Source organism: Oratosquilla oratoria, chromosome 1 (assembly GCF_046742065.1).
Source record: "Oratosquilla oratoria isolate Oo_2021 chromosome 1, ASM4674206v1, whole genome shotgun sequence".
NCBI classification, from domain to species: domain Eukaryota; kingdom Metazoa; phylum Arthropoda; class Malacostraca; order Stomatopoda; family Squillidae; genus Oratosquilla; species Oratosquilla oratoria.
The window spans coordinates 84,313,347-84,329,541 of NC_134777.1; the positions used below are offsets into that span (position 1 = coordinate 84,313,347).

The 16,195-nt window shown below is 40.2% G+C and overlaps 1 pseudogene; it reads right to left on the minus strand.

The window, feature by feature from the left end:
• Positions 1–3,105: 3,105 nt before the first annotated feature.
• LOC143028868 (uncharacterized) lies at positions 3,106–6,215 on the minus strand (annotated as a pseudogene).
• Between the last annotated feature and the right edge of the window lie 9,980 nt (positions 6,216–16,195).

Consider the following 16,195-nt stretch of genomic DNA (forward strand, 5'->3'; position numbering starts at 1 on the left):
ACTTGAAAGAAGGTTAAGAGCGACGGTAGAAGAAAAATTAGAGGAGGGACAGTATGGATTTAGACCTGAGAGAGGTACAACAGATGCAATTTTCTCCTTGAAAATGCTGATGGAGAAGAGATGGGAATGGGATCAACCAGTGTGTATAGCTTTTGTTGACTTAGAAAAAGCCTTTGACAGGCTACCAAGGGAGATGATTTGGGATACATTGGAAGACCCTATATATGGTGTAGATAGATTACTTGTTAGAGCAATCAAAAGTCTATACAGTAAATGTACCAGCGCTGTAAGAACACAAACTCGCGAGGATAACTGGTTTGATGTAAATTCTGGAGTAAGACAAGGTGGGGTTATATCCCCATTGCTTTTTGTACTTTTTATGGACAAATGTATGAAAATTTTGAGATCTGGAGAGGAAGTTATTACATTGGCATACGCAGATGATATTGCACTGGTTGCAAACAACCCCATTGAACTTCAAAATGCATTAACTGCTTGGAACAGTGCATTGAAAAGAGTGAAAATGAAAATAAACACAAATAAAACAGAAGTAATGATGGTCGCAAGGCAAAAAGAAGAGATAGAAATATGGTTGGGAGGCGAAAAACTGAAATTAGTTGAAGAATTTAAATACCTAGGAGTAAAGATAGATGAAAGGTGTCAAATGGAAAAAGAAATATTAAATAGAATACAGTGCCATACAAATAATTTAAGAACGCTATATCCATTGATGCGAGAAAAACTTATACCCAAGCAGGTTAAGTTAACAATTTACAAAAATATTTTAAGACCAGTTCTAACATATGGGTCAGAAACATGGACATTGACAGAAAGGCTGAAAAGTAAGATACAAGAAGCAGAGATGAGAGTACTGCGAATAATAAAAGGTGTAACAAGGTGTGACAGAATAAGAAATGAAGAAATAAGAAGAGAGCTGGAAATAGAGCCAATATTAGAATATGTAGAGAAAAGCCAATTAAGATGGTTTGGCCACGTCATGAGGATGAATGAGCATCAGTACCCATTAAAATACTACCAGTGGCAGCCACAAGGAAAGCGTCCAACAGGAAGACCCAGGAAGAGATGGAGAGACGGTATCAGACAAGCCATAGAGTCAAGAGGAAGAACTATGGAAGATGTGGAGAGTGTGCAGCTGTATGCTGATAGGGACTTGTGGAGGGACTTCGTGAGGCATCATCGCTGACAGGGCATAGCCCTACCTGGTGTATGGTGAGAAATGGTGAGGTGAGTTCCTATGTGTACAAACATTTCAGTAATATTAGCAAAACTATAACAATGTTTATGTGTCATATGTGTACTGACTGGTATTTCTCATGAGTGTCTCTGGTCCCCTCAACCCCCTATGTATGTTTGACCGTGTGACTTAATGTAGAAAAATAACCTGATGAGGACCACAATGGAAATAAGCGTTCATGCTTTTTGTGTTATCCTCGGTAATTTATATATATTATTTCGAACTATGTGGTCTTGTCATTATTTGCACTTCATGTACATTGATTTATTGCCAAATAAAGTCTATCTATCTATCTATCTATCTATCTTGATCTAGTTGTTTCTTAAATTGTTCTAGCACCATATGCTTCTCTTAATTTAGCAAACGAGTCTGTTTGTGGCTATCAGCCACTTATCTCCATACCTACTAAGTATTTCAGCGGCATTGACCCATCTTTTTCGCTCATATTTCCGAAATAACCATTCACATCAGCATTATATATTAGCACAGCTTAATTCACACCCTGCCCTAATTTTTGACGTTATAGTGAATTCACAAGTGTATTTATTTACGGCGTTTACTCTTGACATCAAATGTCTCGCAGCCGATACCCATGAAGTAAATCGAACAAGTGAAGTTGTGACGTCATCACAAACTACCTCGTGTATCCTTATCCTCCTCCCCTTCCCTCCTTCCTCCCCATTTCCTCCCACCTCCTCCTCCTCCTCATCTCTCTCTCTCTCTCTCTCTCTCTCTCTCTCTCTCTCTCTCTCTCTCTCTCTCTCTCTCTCTCTCTCTCTCTCTCTCTCTCTCTCTCTCTCTCTCTCTCTCTCTCTCTCTCTCTCTCTCTCTCTCTCTCTCTCTCTCTCTCTCTCTCTCTCTCTCTCTCTCTCTCTCTCTCTCTCTCTCTCTCTCTCTCTCTCTCTCTCTCTCTCTCTCTCTCTCCACACCAAGAAAAGTGGAAACTCTGCTCTTCCGTCTGCGGCTGGAGGACCGTTGTTTCTGGGAAATTAAGACCAACTCCACTCCTGAGGAAAGAAGATGCAGTCACTGCCGCCACCCCGAAGCCACCCTGAACCACTACCTCCAGCATTGCCCCGCAACTGCTTTTCTGAGGAGAGGGCCTCCGACAACATCTGAGGGTCTTGTGCGTCGCCTATGCCGCCACCTTAGCGATTACGAACTGCGTCGGCTGGTGGAGTGCCAGCCCCCCCTGTAATTATTATATATACGTGTCTCTGTTCGGAGGGGTGAATTCATGGCGATGTGCATACGTATATTGCATGCGTGTGCACATCTAATGTATGTATGAGTGTGTGTGACCAAGGACACACACGCTCATACATTGAATCACCCCCCCCCCATTTATTTCAATATATGCTCATTGTCAGGAAGGGTGTATTCATGGTGATGTGCATACGCATATTGCATGCGTATGCACATCCAATATATGTATGAGTGTGTGTGGCCAAGGTCACACACACTCATACATTGGATCACCCCCCTCCCCCTTATCTACTTTATAATTACGAAGATGTCACCAGTTACCATCTAATTCAGCTATATCGAGAAGGGTGCATTCACGGGGATGTGCATGCGCATTCTTATGCGTGTGCACATCTTGTGAATGTACGAGTGTGTGTGGCTGGGCCCACACACACTCGTACGTAATATCACCCACCAAACGGTCTCACAACCAAAGCCCGTGGGAGCCTCTCTCCTAATTAAACACACACACACACTCTCTCTCTCTCTCTCTCTCTCTCTCTCTCTCTCTCTCTCTCTCTCTCTCTCTCTCTCTCTCTAAAAAAAAAAAAAAAAAAAAAAAAAAAAAAAAAAGTAATAATAATTGAATACCATGCATCCGGAGAGGGAATTCAATAACAAGTTTATACATATAATGGATAGGGAAATTATGATAATAACTGAACATGCATTTTATTTCATTCCATACCACTATGGATAAACAGTTTATCCTCGTCATCGCTGTCCATGGTGATGATGACGGGTTCCACACTTTCATGTATGTTGTCCGATGACCAGTACTCTTCTTCGAACAATCTGGAGCTTCTCACAGCACCCGCCCACACCTCCTTGGTTGCGATAAGCTTTGCCTCCTGGAGCCGCGCTTGCAGGTCTGCCCGAGTGAACCGCTGCAACGTTGAACGTACGTGTTACTTCATGCAGCCCCACACTTGTTCGATGGCGTTTAATTCTGGATGAGCTGGTGGCAAACGGATGACCTCATGACCCCATGATCGGATAATTTCGTCAACCGTGTAGCGTGGCTCGGGCCGGTTCTCCTTGCAGATCAGTAGCAACTCAGGGCGCGTAGCATGTGGTGGGAATGGTAGGCTGCGGCACTCCAACCATTTCACAATCTCCGCTTTTCTTGTGGCAGTGGTGGGGCAACGGGTCTCCTCGGTCAGCTGACTGTGGTAGGGTGCGTTGTCAAGCACCAGCACCGATGGCTCAACGAGTGCCGGCAAAAGCTGTGATATCAGCCAGCGAATGAATAGGGCGCTGTTCATTTCACCATGGTAGTCTCCTGTTTTGTTCTTGACAGGGTAGCACAGAAATGATTCGTCAATGAATCCCTCATCTGTGCCACCTGCTGCTACCACAAAGCTCTCACCCTCCCCAGGGGGCACTTGACGGCTGAAGATGGCACTGGTGTTAGGCTGTGTTGTGTCCACTCACTCTTTACTGTGGTGCATTCGGGTAGTAAACCACGTCTCGTCGACGTAAACTACCAATCTCCCCCCCCCCTCCCGATGCTTCCTGAGTGACAATATCTAAAGTTTCTTCCTTCACATATATTTTCCTTTGTGAAGTTTGATACCTGAACCCCATGCTGTGAAGTAATCGCCACACCGTCGTCTGTGAGGTTTCTTCCGGGATGATATCCGCCCTCTTTAACTCTTCACTCAACGTACCAATAGTGACGGGTTGTTTGGCAGCAAATTTGTTGTGTACATGCCGGCGAATGGCACCAATGGCGAAATTGTCAAAGGCGGCCGTGGTGGCGATGGACGTCGGTGTTCCAGACGATGTTGCTGCGGGAGTGGCTGTTACGGGCGGTGTTGGTGATCCAGAACAAGAGTTCGTGCTGTTCTTCACCATCATCCTCACAGCATTCACGGTCATCCCCATGGCCTCTGCGACACGATCATAAGGCCTGTGTGGTGAAGGCAAACCTTTACATTATATTTGTGCATGATGTAATATTTCATATATAGGCCCAATTATCAAGTTATCGTTTTCAATGCAGACATTACAGGGATGACATTGAAAACTTCATTGCCACCAATAGGAAATAAATGTTTCTTACCTGTCCAAACTATGCCGTATTTTCTTGGCTGCTTTCTCTCGATTAAAATAGTGTAAAAGTCGCAATGCAATTGCGGTTTTACAATCACACCTGCAACGTGACATGTTGGACATGACAGCGATGCGCCACTCTCCTCAAACAATGGGGGAATGAGAGTAATATTGCCTGCTGCCCCTGGCTCACCAGGATAACGTAAACTATATGGTAGGGGGAGGGGTAGGAAACGAGAGTAATAGTGGGAGGGAAGAGGAGGAGGATGGGATACACTTCACGGGTCTCGGCTACGACACACTTAACATCAAGAGTAAACGCCGTAATTAAATACACTTGTGAATGCACTATAACGTCAAAAATTAGAGCAGGGTGTGAATTAGGCTGTGCTAATATATAATGCTGATGTGAATGGTTATTTCGGAAATATGAGCGAAAAACGATGGGTTAAAGCCGCAGAAATACTTAGTAGCCATCAAGGAATTAAATTCTGTGTATGTATCTTGTGAAGGCTTTTTGAAATTTCTAAATTTTAACCTATGAGACTCTGGAATAAGTTCTTATGTCGTTAGAACCTGTACTTTTACGTTATCATATTCACGTCTGCTTCTTTGGGAGATACACTTTTTGAGCTCCACCTATGAACTTTGTTTGGACGAGTAAACTTCACGATTTCTGTCTGTTCCTAACTGGTTTAGAACATTTTCTGTTTGTTTAAAGAAAGCCTATGGTTTATCTTCTGAAAAATTTGGTAGACTAATGTACTTAGAAACCTTGAAAGACTCCGTTTCTCTCTTAATGGTGGGTTTTATTTCAGCCTGGATGCGAGTTAATTCCATCTCTTTGTCAGCCTCCACTTTAATTTTGTCAACCTCAAATTTTTCCGTTTCGATTCGTTTGTTAGCCTCAATTTTGAATCTTTCAATTTCCGCTTCTATCTCTAATCTTGTTAATATGATTTGTGGATCTGTCTCTTGAACAACGTGAATATGACTTACGGCATCCCTATCTAATACCTCCTTTTCAACTAAATACATGTATTTAACTAACTCTTGAAAAATATATTTCTTTTTCCTTCACTCTTGTATCTAACATTAGATCGTATTCTCTGGCAATACTTATCAGTTGAGCTTTAGCAACATCTAAAATATTAGTGGACGTATTTTCTACAAACTGTTCTTCGAAATACATTTTTCCAGATATATGTAAATCCAACGAACAGTTTAATCACTACCTGAATTCTCTTTTCGTCCTAACACGGGTCACCAAATTTCATGTCACGACCCACCTATGGGCCAGGCTAGTCGCGACAAGAAAAAAAATGAAATAAAGGGCCTGTGCAGCTCGGACGAGTGAGAGTTCAGGCAGGATAATTAAACTGTTTGTTAAAATTAATTATTATCTATAATAATAAGATAGACACAACATAAATGGACATAAAACAGGAAAGAATACCAATATATGTTTCATGAATTATAAATGGATAATTAATTACCAGGTATAGTAGCTGGGTGTGCGCTTGTATGCAGCACGTAAGAACAGGTGGGCGAAATGAAGTCTTGATTATGGTGTAGATAAATCTTTATTTTGGTTACTAGAAGTCACACCAAAGTCATTGGTTGCCCCCTGTACTTGCTGCGACTCATAGCGTTCTTCCATGAAGATATGCAAGCCAGCGATCAGTAAGACGGATCTCAGTCGAACTATTTTGCTATAAGGAGTAGTGTTAAGTAAGGGTCCTTGCTCTCACTCTTTTTGGGATCTACTTCGCTGTATTATTGCAAACAGACTTCAAGAAATCCCATGGAAACGTACTCCTTCATTGGCGAACGGGTGTTCTCTCTTCAGCTTGGCGAGGTTCAGGGTTAAAACTAATGTGAAGCAAGCGACCATACGCGACCTGTTCTTTGCTGATGACACACCACTAGTAGCCCACAACCAAGACACCCAGCAGATGATGGATACCCTGAATGAAACGTGCAAGGCGTTCTCATTAGTCAAAAGCACCAAGAAAAATGTTGTCCTCATTCAAGGACTATCCACTGTTTCTGATGATGTAGTGCTGGACGGGAAATTCCTTGAAATGGTCAGAAATTCTGCTACCTGGGATCGATCGTTTCCTCCAGTGCCGCCACCCTTGACAATGAGATCTATTTCAGGATCGGCAAAGTTGCCACAACTTTCAGCAAATCTATAAAGAGTGTAAGAGGCCGGTAGATAGAGGTGGACATTTAGGTAGATCGATATGTAAATTTTATATTCATTTGTTATGAAACAATGGCCAACTGCAAGTTGCTGAGTTGCATATTCTAGCTTACCGTCTTGTATTTGTAAACACTAGTTGGAGTGGCGATCAAAGGTCCTGATGTGACTAAATGTAAACACAGAGCTTGTTCTGCTTGCGACAAATTGCTTGCGTAAACAGTATTGCTTGAGACAGTATAACAGTCTTTCTGATAGGAGAAAAAGGTGGAGGAGGAGAAAAAATATTGGTGTATGGAGGTAAAGTCACACTCTAAAAGGGTAGCACTTATTTGTAACGTTCAAAATTATTGAATGAATTAAATCGTGACGTCGGAGCAGACTTGGCTTGGTGGGTGTAAGAAGATCCCAGGTGGGAGTCCCTTGGTGTAGCTTGAATAACCAAGTGTAATTTATTAGGAAGAAAAGAGAAAAGAAAAATACGTTTAATTCACCTTCGAACTGATTAATGGAACTGGACTAAAAACTTACACTACGAGAGTAGCATGAAGCCTTGAGACGAGTGACTTACAATACCACAATTATAGAAAGTGAAGAAAGTTGTAAGTGAATTACAATTTCACTGAAGGGAACTGAAGTGTTAATAGCAGCAAAGTTAACAAGAGAGTATGACAAAATAAACACCTCACCACAAGAACAAAGTCCCGAATCTACGAAGCGTGCGTACTGAGCACACTATGCCTCCGAGACCTGGACTACCTACATGGGACATGAGAAGAAGCTGAACATCTTTCACCTCCGCTGTCTTCGTAAGCTTCTCAATACCAAGAGTTCTTAAGATGGCAGGCCTCACCAGCATCACGACCATACTAAGCAAAAAGAGGATGCAGGATGGACAACAATAGGATCCCCAAGCAATTCTTATACGGAGAACTCACCGGTGGCCATCGAACTCGAGGACGACCAAAATTACGCTTTCATGATGTCTGCAAGGACATTATGAAGCACCTACATATAGACCACAAGACCTGGGAATAGACAACTTCAGACCGTGTGACCTACAGAAGCGCAGTCCGACAAGAAGAGGAGCTGGGGTCTGAGTGGTTAAAGCACAGACGGAGGAAAGATAAAGCCAACCAAACAAGCCCTGTCCCGGACGTATTCAGTTGCTGTCTCTGTACACACACACACACACACAAAAACACATACACACACACACACACACACACACACACACACACACACACACACACAAAAGAACATAAGAATGAAGGCGACTGCAAGAGACCATAAGGCCTATACTAGGCAGGTCCGTATCCATCGCCATCTGTCATCCCCATCCATAAAGTTGTCTAATCGATTCTTAAAACAACTGATAGTTTCAGCGCTTACTACATGGTTACCAAGTTTATTCAATTCGTCGACCACCCAATTAGTAAACCAATTCTTGCCTATTTCCTTTTTAAATCTAAATTTGTCCAGTTTATAACCATTACTGCGAGTCCTGCCCTATTGTTTTAATATGATTACCTTGTTTGCATCACCCTTGTTATAACCTTTGATCCACTTGAACACCTCTATTAGATCACCCCTCACCCTGCGTCTTTCCAGAGAGTGTAAGTTTAGGTGCCTAAGCCTCTCTTCGTAAGGTAAATTTCTGAGTCCATGTATCATTTTGGTCATTCTTCTCTGTACTGATTCCAGTGAATTGGTGTCCATTCTGTAGGACGGAGATCAAAACTGTACCACATAGTCAAGGATGGGTCTAACTATCGCTAGATAGAGTTTAATGATTACCTCTGCACTTCTATTCGTTACCTTCCTAGCAATGAAGCCTAATGATCTGTTACCTTTATTCCTGGCGCTAATGCACTGTTTCCTGGTTTTAAGGTCCGGACTCACTAGAACTCCCAAGTCTCTCTCGCATTCAGTTTTCTCTAAAAGCGTGTTATCTAAGCTACATCTATTTTCGGTGTTGTGTAGCCCTACGTTTAACACGCTACACTTAGAGATAAAGAAGTTCATTTGCCATTTCAACGACCATGTGAACAATTTGTTAAGATCATCCTGCAGAATCTCTGGGTCGTCTCCTGACCTAATTAGGCATCCTATTTTAGTGTCGTCCGAAAACTTATTAACATCACTATTTAACCCATCGTCTAAGTCGTTTATGTACATAATGAACAACAAGGGACCCAAAACCGAGCACTGGGGGACCACACTAGTAACATTGCCCCACCTAGATTTTACTCCATTTATGGTGATCCGCTGTTTTCTGTTACTAACCCAAGCCCTAATCCATTCTTACACTTTTCCTCTTATGTCATGGGCTTTGATTTTATTTAGTAGTCACCTTATCGAACTCTTTGCTAAAGTCAAGGTAAATAACATCGTAATTATCATTGTTATCTGACGCTTTATATACTTTAGTGTAAAAGGATAGAAGATTAGTCGCACATGACTTACCCTTGGAGAAACCATGCTGTGAATCACGAATCAAATTATGTCTTTCGATGTGTTCTCTAAGTCTATTTACTATTACTGATTCAAGCATTTTTCCTATAACCTATGTCAAACTGATTGGCCTGTAGTTACATATAGATGATCTATCCCCCTTCTTAAAAACAGGAACAAGGTTTGCTTGCCTCCAAGCAGTAGGCACAAAACCAGTGTCTACTGATTTATCAAATATTTCAGTTAACTGATCGCAGATTTCAAATTTACACTCCTTTAGCATTCTTGGAAAAATCTCGTCTGGACCCGGGGATTTTGTCTTTCAATCTGCTTGACTAATTCTTCTTTACTAATGCTGATATCAGATAGACTACTTTCTTCATCCCCACTGAAAATTGGATCGCAGTCAGGTACTCTAACCTCTCATTAGTAAACACCTATAGAAAATAATTGTTAAACTCCTCACTCATTTTTTCCTCCGATTTTATCATGACATTTTCATAGTTTTTAATCGGTCCTATTCTTTCTTTATTTTTTGGTCTATAGAGATGAAAGGAACCCTTTGGGTTGGGTCTTGCTTGACTAGCACCCTTAATTTCATAATTACGTTTCGCTGTACGTGTATTTTTTTAGCCAGCTTTCCCATTTCGTTATATACACAAACACACACATATGTGTGTGTGTGTGTGTGTGTGTGTGTGTGTGTGTGTGTGTGTGTGTGTGTGTGTGTGTGTGTGTGTGTGTGTGTGTGTGTGTGTGTGTGTGTGTGTGTGTGTGTGTGTATTTACCTAGTTGTATTTTGCAGGAAGGGGAGCTGCGCTCGTGGTGTCCCGCCTTTGTATCTCAGAGTGTCTAGTTTGCTCTTAAACTCATGAATGGTTTTTGCGTACACTATCTTATTGTCCAGTTTGTTCCAAGTGTCTACCACTCTATGTGGAAACCTGTTTTTCTTCAGATCTCTTCTATAGCTATATTTTTTTATTTTCTTTCCATATCCTCTTGTGCTTCTCTTGTCCCAGTTTAACAAGTCCTCTCTATCGAGTATTTCTGTGCCTTTCATGATTCTGTAATTGGTCAGTAGGTCACCTCTCTCTCTTCTTTGCTTCAGAGTCGGTAACTCCAGTTTAGCCAATCTCTCCTCATATGACAAATTTGCAAGTGCAGGTGCCATTTTTGTGGCTGTTGTGTGTGTGTGTGTGTGTGTGTGTGTGTGTGTGTGTGTGTGTGTGTGTGTGTGTGTGTGTGTGTGTGTGTGTGTGTGTGTGTGTGTGTGTGTGTGTGTGTGTGTGTGTGTGTGTGTGTGTGTGTGTGTGTGTGTGTGTGTGTGTATGTGTGTGTGTGTGTGTGTGTGTGTGTGTGTGTGTGTGTGTGTGTGTGTGTGTGTGTGTGTGTGTGTGTGTGTGTGTGTGTGTGCGTTTGTGTGTGTGTGATTCACCATGGCCTTGAATCACAAGTTGGATTCGTGATCGACAGCTATTACCCTCCCGGAAGAGAACTTAGAGCTCATATATGACCGATCTATGGGTAATGCTGACTTTACACGCCCACACACATCCAACTCCCCGCCCACGAGAGTTGGAGTAGCTATCCACAGCGCAGCGATACTGAATTTATTTCAGCCTTGGGCGGGATTCGTATCCGGACCGCCGTAGTGGCGGCCGCGAACTCTGCCACTGCGCCATTGTCTCGTGTGTGTGTGTGTGTGTGTGTGTGTGTGTGTGTGTGTGTGTGTGTGTGTGTGTGTGTGTGTGTGTGTGTGTGTATACATATATATATATATATATACATATATATATGATATGTATATATACTGTATAATTATATATGTATATATATATATGTATGTATATATATGTATATATGTATTTGTATATCTGTATATATATATATATATATATATATATATATATATATATATATTGAACATTTTTAGAAGCTCCGCCATGGGATACGAACCCTGACCCGTGCGTCGATAATCACGAGGCCAAGACGCTAGCGACCATGCTACATGGTGATGGTTCAAAAGGACTGTACTAGTAGCATGTAGCATGGTCGCTAGCGTCTTGGCCTCGTGATTATCGACGCACGGGTCAGGGTTCGTATCCCATGGCGGAGCTTCTAAAAATGTTCAATCTGTCTTAAATATACTCATATATATATATATATATATATATATATATATATATATATATATATATAAATATATATATATATATATTGCAAAGGATTGCAAAGGCGGAGCATGCCGACAGGAGACCTTTTGATCCATATCTAGGTCGGATGCGAAAAAAATCATAATAATAATAAAATAATAAATTAAACTATAATAATGTAAATAACAAATAAAATACATAAATAAATGCATAGGTATAGTTAAATAATAAACAAACAGGTAAATAGTAAATAATAATAAATTGACATATAACTAACAATAAATGAAAATCAGACAGACAAATGATAACAAAACAAAAACAAATAATACAAAATAAATTATAATCATTACAGCATCTTGCTTAGGTGTTTATCTGAATGATTCTTAAAGCTTCGAACTGAACTACATTGCACTACCTGTGCAGGAAGTTTATTCCATTCATTAACTACACGGTTGGCAAAGTTGTTTCTACCTACTTCCAAACTGAATCTATTTCCGGACAGTTTGAGACCATTGTTTCTTGTCTGATTCTCATTCAATGTGAAAATTTGGTCACTTTTGATGTTGTCAATTCCCTTTAAAATCTTAAAGACCTGTATCAAGTCACCTCTGAGTCTACGCTTTTTTAGGGAAAACAGATTCATATGTTTTAGTCGATTTTCGTATGATTTATTTTTGATATTTGGAATCAGTTTTGTGGCTCGCCGTTGTACTTTTTTCAGTCTGTCAATGTCTTTAATGAGATTCGGTGACCATACGGAAACAGCATATTCCAAATGTGGACGAACTAACGATTTATATAGCTTGTTAATGAGTGATGGACTTTTGAAATCAAAAGATCGCGCAATCAGTCTCAAAATCTTATTTGCTTTCTCAGAGGCTGAAATACACTGCTTGGATGATTTGAGGTCGTTACTGATAATTACGCCAAGATCTTTTTCACTATCCACTTTTGTTAACGAATTTCCAAATAACTTGTAATCGTACTTACTGTTCTTTTTACCTATGTGCATTACCTTGCATTTACTTGTGTTAAATTTCATTAGCCACTTTTCAGACCATTGCTGTAATTGATCTAAATCTTCTTGAATATCTAATTGGTTTGAGTGATCATTTGCCACTCCGCACAGTTTTGTATCATCAGCAAATTTGGAAACAGTAGATTTTAGTCCATGGTCTATATCATTTATATATACTATGAATAGAAGTGGCCCAAGAACGGAACCCTGAGGAACTCCACTTGCAACATTTTTCCATCTAGAAGTTTTTCCATTTAAAACAACTCTCTGTTTTCGACCATTCAACCAATTACTAGTCCAACCTAATAGGCTACCACTTATTCCGTGTAAAGCTAATTTAGTAAGTAGTCTTTCGTGTGGGACGGTATCAAAAGCTTTTGCAAAGTCTAGATATACTAAATCTATATTGTTTCTTTTGTCATAATTCGAGATAACTGTGTTGTAGAATTCGAGTAAGTTAGTCACGCAAGAACGTTTCCCTCTGAAGCCATGCTGGCTATCATTTATGAAACGGTTACTTTCTAAATGATGTTCGATAGCATCTCTGATGATAGTTTCCATTATTTTTCCTACGATTGAAGTCAAACTTATAGGCCTATAGTTATTTGGCTTCTTTTTCTCACCTTTTTTTGAATATGGGAGTAACGTTAGCTAGCTTCCATTCTCTTGGAACATCTCCGGATATGATGGATTTCTTGAAAATAATTTCTAATGGAACAACAATCTCATTTTTCATTTCCTTTAAAATTCTTGGATGTCAACCTTCAGGCCCTGGTGTTTTATTAACTTTGAGTTTATCTATACACCGTTTCATTTTTTCTTTTGTTATATTTACCGTAGTGAGTAAGTTTACCCCAGACTTTTCACAGGTTTCAGTTTGGAATTCACTTTGAGGTGTTTCGTTTACGAATACCGAGCTAAAATAATTGTTTAAGATATTACACATTCCTTCATTTGAATATTCAAGTTGACCGTCAGCAGATAATATTGGACCAATGTGATTCCTAACAACCTTTTTATCTCTAATGTAACTATAGAATTCTTTGGGATTCTCTTTGGATTTATCAGTGACGGTCATTTCGTATTGTCGTTTTCTTTTTCTTATTGTCTTTTTTAAATCTCTCTGTATTGATACATAACTTTCATAGTCATTAGATGCACCCGAGCACTTATATATGAATGTATGTATGTATGTATGTATGTATGTATGTATGTATGTATGTATGTATGTATGTATGTATGTATGTATGTATGTATGTATATGTATATATATGTATATTTTGGAAGTAGTCCATTAATAATGCATGCGTTGTTAAACTCAACAGCTGAGATAGCATTATTCTGTTTATTGAATTTCTTTTCTATGTTACGCACCAATGTGCGGTCGTCTGGATGCAGATTTCTGAGTAGATTACTGAAGTCCATGGTGTTTTCCTCTAGAAGTCTTTCGGTCCTAACTGGCCATCCTCAGGAGGTGTTGTCTGGTTAAATTGTTGACAAAGAATGACGCGGGGTAATTGTTGTTGCAACAACAATTACCCCATTCAATAAATAGACAGTGTTATACGGCATCGACTGGACACCTTCATGCACCAACAAGAACAACAGCCAGTTACACAAAACATAAAACTTTTTTATAGTAGTGCTATGTCTTCAGCCTACAAGGATGACGAGAAAGCCATCAAAAATATAATCTATAAAAACGTCACACCCACCAACCCTTCTTCAAAAATCGACCTCGTCATTTACTATAAAGCAAGAAGGACATCCAAGTTAGTTGTAAAGAATAGCTGCCTCCCTAAGACAAGTGAAATGCAAGAGGTGAACGTCGTGTACCAACACACATGTTCCAGTGGTGACTGCAGTCGCCTAAATTCTCGGTACATTGGCGTCACCACTAGAACACTGTCTAAGAGAATTTCAGCACATCTGCAGGACGGCGTCATAAGAAGACACTACCTGTACGAGCATGGGCAAACACTTAAGAGGCACCATATGGAAGGCACCACCACCATCATTGAAAGAAATAACGACACCAGAAGACTAAAGATGACAGAAGCGGTGCTAATTTACAACCAAAAACCCGCTATTAATATCCAGCAGCAGCCTGAAACGTCGTTACCAACCAGACGACAGAGGATGCACCCCGCGCGCTGATTGGCGGGCGGACGTTTCGGCCCTCCGCTCTCCACCGATATATACCGTCATACGACCAAACCGCGTCATTCTTTGTCAACAATTTAACCAGACAACACCTCCTGAAGATGGCCAGTTAGGGCCGAAAGACGTCTAGAGGAAAACACCATGGACTTCAGTAATCTACTCAGAAATCTGCATCCAGACGACCGCACATTGGTGCGTAACATAGATAAGAAATTCTATAAACAGAATAATGCTATCTCAGCTGTTGACTTTAACAACGCATATGTATATATATATATATATATATATATATATATATATATATATATATATATATATATATATGTATATATATATACATATGTATGTATATTGTCAGTGTATTTGGGCAGGAGTTTTTCTCTAATGCATGTTTCATTAAAAGTGATGGCTAGTTGTACATTAATAATTTTCTTAAAGGTATTTTCCATATACCTTATTAAGGATTTGTTTTCCTTAGGAAGGAAATTTATGACTTGGCTGTATGTAGTCATATTAGCTAGATCGCAATTTCGGGTTCAAGACCCTTCTTCGGTAGCTATAGTGATAAGAATTAATCCGAAGATTCTAGTAAAGATCTAAGTTTTATACTAGAGTTCCTATACTTGCTAATCACTGGGGGAGGTCATCTGGTATTACGGGCAGGGACGAAATGTCACGTGCGCTAGGGAGCCTCTGGGTTTGTGTTGTGGCGGAATGTGGCATGCTTTTGGTTATGGCGTTTTGTCTCGTAGTTGGACGAGTGGCGTTTTGTCTCGTGTTGGCGTTTGTGGTGTTATGTCTCATGTTTGTATTTGTAACGGTTTGTCTCATGCTTGGAAGGGCTCTAAGGTCTTCTGCTTGTACATTTAGGTTTGGGCTCAACTCTTTAATATACAACGCTTTTAAAATTGGGAGGCGTCTATCGTCAGTACATAAATCCAAAATCTCTGTGTTTTTCTCTAGTGTCTCTCTTACTAGTGTTATGCCGTGGGCTTCTCTTAAGTGATTTTTAGGGGCTCCAGATGTCAGGTGGTATAAGAGGCGACGGGATAACCTCATTGTCGTCATGCCAATATAGGTGGATGGGAGGACTTCACAGTTCCCTCGTGTACATGTGAACCTATAGATGACATGTGATTTCTGACGTTCCTTTCTCTCTTGTTGGGGGCTGTTTCTAATAAGGAGGTGGCTAGTTTTCTTAGTTTTATAATAAATCACTAGGTTTAGTATTTTTTCTGGATTGACTGGTTTAATGTTTCTTTTTATAATTTGTTTCATAATGCGTTCATCTTCTTTATAAGCTGACGAAAAAGTGGATTTATAATATATGTTGATTTTCTCTTTATTTTGTTTATCGTTGTTGCTGTTATGCCAGCCGTCCATTATTTTCTTTGTTTGAAAATTTATCTCTTTTTCACTGAAGCCGTTATTGATCAGAACTTGAGTGGAACGTTCGATTTCATCATGCACTTGTGTCTATGTGCTGCAGTGAGTTAGTGCTCTTCGGATATAGGCACTGATGGTAGAGTCCTTATATATTTGAGGGCACTCACTGGATCCATTAAGGCAGTATCCAGGGTTTGTGGGTTTTGTGTACACTTGTATTAAATCGCGATCTAGCTAATATGACTACATACAGCCAAGTCATA